Raw genomic sequence first — 3677 nt, 5'->3', positions numbered from 1 at the left:
AGGTTGTAGAGATTTATTAATTCCTTTACAATAGGTTCAAATATCATCGGTGTAAACTAATACTTTTTAAGCACTCGAAAAAAAAAATTTTACTTTGAAAGAACTGTTGAAATGAAACCAAAGGCTTGGCCTAAAAAAGTGCTAGAATTTATCTGCACCATGGTTCTCGACGTCTAACAAAACTGAATAAGATCAAATGTTAATATTATTAAAGAACCAATACTATCCAAAAAAAAAATCAAATTGAAATGAGTTATTCAACTTCATGAAAACGTAACAACAGCATCTTTAGAAAAGTGAAAAGAAATCAGACACATTTTTTGTGAATTAATTTTGCAAATCTGTATAATTATAGACTGATAGAATAAATAAAAATTATGGAAACAAAAGTGGCCTTTCATCCGTAAAAAACAGAAAAAGAAAATATGTGTAATTACTATATATTTTATATAACAAGAGATATAAAAGTCAGTAAAATTGATAATTTGACATTTCACGTAAAATACAAGACATTAGAAGACAAAAAGATTATTGGTAAATAAAACTTTTTGTTTTACATAAGTTCTTTTTTTGGTGAATACTTATATAAAGTTATGTAGGTAAGATTTTATATAAAAAGCGTTAAAATTAACGTGTTTGAACACGTAAAAGTATTCCATTTAGATGTTAAACAAAGTCAGGTAGATAGGTTCTAAGAATAATTTTATTTAAAAATTAAGAAGTTTTGAGTTCAGTCAGACATATTTAACGGCTAATTTTATATTTATTGGGTTGGATCTTTACCCAACCTTGTTGTATCTTTATACATATCTCTAATGGTATTTCATTGATTGCGTAATATTTTACAAAATTTCATAATATACAACGTTTTTTTATAACAATATTACTGGCCATGATTTCATAAAACAAACCATACATGAGTGTTTTTTACATTTCATAAAATAAAATAACTAATATTTCCTCTACTGTCCTTTATTTTTAACCGAATTTAGCATCTAAAATGTGTCAGTTATACGTATGATGCCAATTTTTCAAACGCCGTTTCAGATTCTGCGATCTACAACGATTAATTATCCAACGGTAGATATAATGCCATTTAAACTTTGAAAATATCGTAGGTTACTTCGTAGCCTGAAATATTAATATCTAATTAATCAAAGTTATCCTATAAAAGAACTTTCCGGCAACCTAGGAGCATATTTGTAATATTAAAGTTTCAAAGAAACAGTTCCTCAAGCACTCATTACAAGCTTTTAGCAGCTGACTGACTCGATGGTGAGTAAGGAGCATATTTCCATGATTTGTTCTACTTAATGAAAATGCTTATTAAGAATTGCCGCACTCATAAAAGCAGTCTTGAATTGCAATGGGGCGAAAACTACTTCAAAGAATTTTAATAGCGTAATCCTCGATATAACTTTCATTACATAATACGTAATATAAAAATTGATTTGTTTTGTCCTAAAAAAACCTAAGTTTTTAATTCAAATTGCGTGAAAATTAAAAATTAACAAAAAAAATATATAAGTAAAGGAATGTCCAAAGGATTATTACAAAAAGCAAACAGGCTGTTTTTCATTTAATAAAATATTAATACAAGTTAATTAAATAAAATAATTTATTAATATTTAATAAACATCAGAAAGCAGATATCATTGCTGTATAATAAATTGAATGACCGCTGGTCATCGTACAGCTGACAAATTAATGAAACAGGCATTCGATGTCCCGAAATTCGTAATATAATTAATTACACATCCATATTATATAATCTTAGTTAATTATTAAGCAAAAAAATCACTTAAAACAATGCTACGAGAAAAAAAACTTTCGAAAATTATAATATTTCGAACAGCATTTTTATAAAAAAAATTACATAACTTGCATAAATACTGAATAACACTTGATGTTAATTCCAATAAATGGAAGGTAATGTTTTCAATACATTCAATTGTTTGTAAGAAATCATAATTTTTTATAAATTTCATAGGTCTATACTGCTCTTACGCTTTTGATTGAAATTTATATATCATATTTAAAAAAAATACAATAAAAGATGAAACATTTTTATATGAAGACAAAATATTCCTCTCAATCAGTTGGTGTGACTATAAAATGTTCAATACTTACTTCAGACAAGTGACGCAGGACTACAGCAGTTAATTTCATCGCTCTTTCCACTTTAATGGCAACAGACAAAGCAAAACCAAGATAATTTTTAACAGTTTCTTGACTCAGAATAAAATCAATACTTCATTATCATCTGACTGTTCTTTATTTCAAAGCTCCATTTCTATAAGAAAGAAATATTTAAGTCAAAAATGATAATTATGAGAGAAACGTAATATGATGAACTGAAAAATATATACGTGATGATATATGATTTTATAAGGACTATTAAGTTTCGAGAACTTTAATCTTAAATGACATTTGTAAAACGTTATCTACAAACAGTTAATGATTACTACGTATCTATGTATACGAAACAGTGAAACTGGCTTACAAACAATTGTATCCGCATAACGTCGAAGTGTCGTAAGGAAGCTTGTTCACTGTCTAGTTCGGTTCGGGATGAAAGTTGTTGTCACTTGAAGTGAAATGTGCTGTTAAAAAGTTTTAAACATTCTTTTAAAATGTTATTAAATGTTTATTTGTCGTCATTTACTAATTGACCACGTGAGTTCAGGTATAAATTTTTCGGTATATGAGCAATAATATTCGTTAATGTATAATATTTAAATAATTGAAATCTATATATTGCAAAACCGTTACATGTAACTAAAACAATCAATCAGATAGTGATGTTAAAAGAGCATTTCAAAAATATTTAATGACGCACCTTGTATTTGTAAACAAATATTAAATGAATTCAATATATTCTAACATTCCCTGTTGCTTTTACGTACGGAATAAATAATACTCATGGCTAACTACCGTTAAAAGCTTTTCAGTGTACTTTTAAATCAAAAATACTAAATCATTTTTAACTATCAAAACAGATGCGTCTGATGCACTTTAAAATCTGTCAGTATATTTAAAATCGCCAGAAAAATACACAATTTATAAGCAGACACTCGAGATCAAAACTATTTGGCTCAAATCATCCTATTTTTAGAAAATACCTACTGCGTTATCGACAAACTACAGATATAGAATTAGTAGGTAACTTCTTATTCAGTAAATCATATATGAATAAATATAACAATAACAAATATGAACAATGTAAGCTTTTATTTACCTTTACCTTCGACCGTGTAGTGTGAAGTGTTCCTCATCTTTGAACTATCACAAACAAAATTATTTGAAACATTAAAGTATTATGCTATTGTTACGACGATTCATTTAGTTTTTAGACACTTGAAATTAACGAATTAATATTTTTTTTCAAAATGAATTGCAAGTTCTAAAACAAAGTTGAATTTTTACATTTAGATTAGCGAAAGAATACGTGATCATTTTAATTCAATTTTTTTTATGTTATAACTCTAAACGTCCGAAGCGAAAATCTCAAAATTAGTATATTTTCATTTATATTTTATTAACATCAAATGCGTGCACAACAAATACCTTCGAAGGGTGATATCTATCCAATCAACTAAAGGCATCTCAATGAGATAGTATAATAATACTCTAATGCAATGTTGTCTGATTTTTATCGGATGACGTTAGGAGCCGAA

General features: G+C 27.1%; 1 long non-coding RNA gene across 2 annotated transcripts; it reads right to left on the bottom strand.

The window, feature by feature from the left end:
* Window positions 1-909: 909 nt before the first annotated feature.
* Window positions 910-3319, bottom strand: LOC133318899 (uncharacterized). 2 transcript variants are annotated; one of them, XR_009752630.1, is made up of 4 exons: window positions 3239-3319; window positions 2504-2603; window positions 2131-2293; window positions 910-1131 (listed from the first exon to the last, which is right to left on the bottom strand). It is a non-coding gene; the product is annotated as an uncharacterized LOC133318899 (long non-coding RNA). The 2 variants fall into 2 exon arrangements; XR_009752629.1 differs by lacking the exon at window positions 910-1131 and having other exon boundaries at window positions 2095-2293.
* Between the last annotated feature and the right edge of the window lie 358 nt (window positions 3320-3677).

Source organism: Danaus plexippus, chromosome 8 (genome assembly GCF_018135715.1).
Source record: "Danaus plexippus chromosome 8, MEX_DaPlex, whole genome shotgun sequence".
NCBI classification, from domain to species: domain Eukaryota; kingdom Metazoa; phylum Arthropoda; class Insecta; order Lepidoptera; family Nymphalidae; genus Danaus; species Danaus plexippus.
The sequence above is the reverse complement of the archived record's forward strand: the minus strand, read 5'-3'. Positions and strand labels throughout refer to the sequence as shown.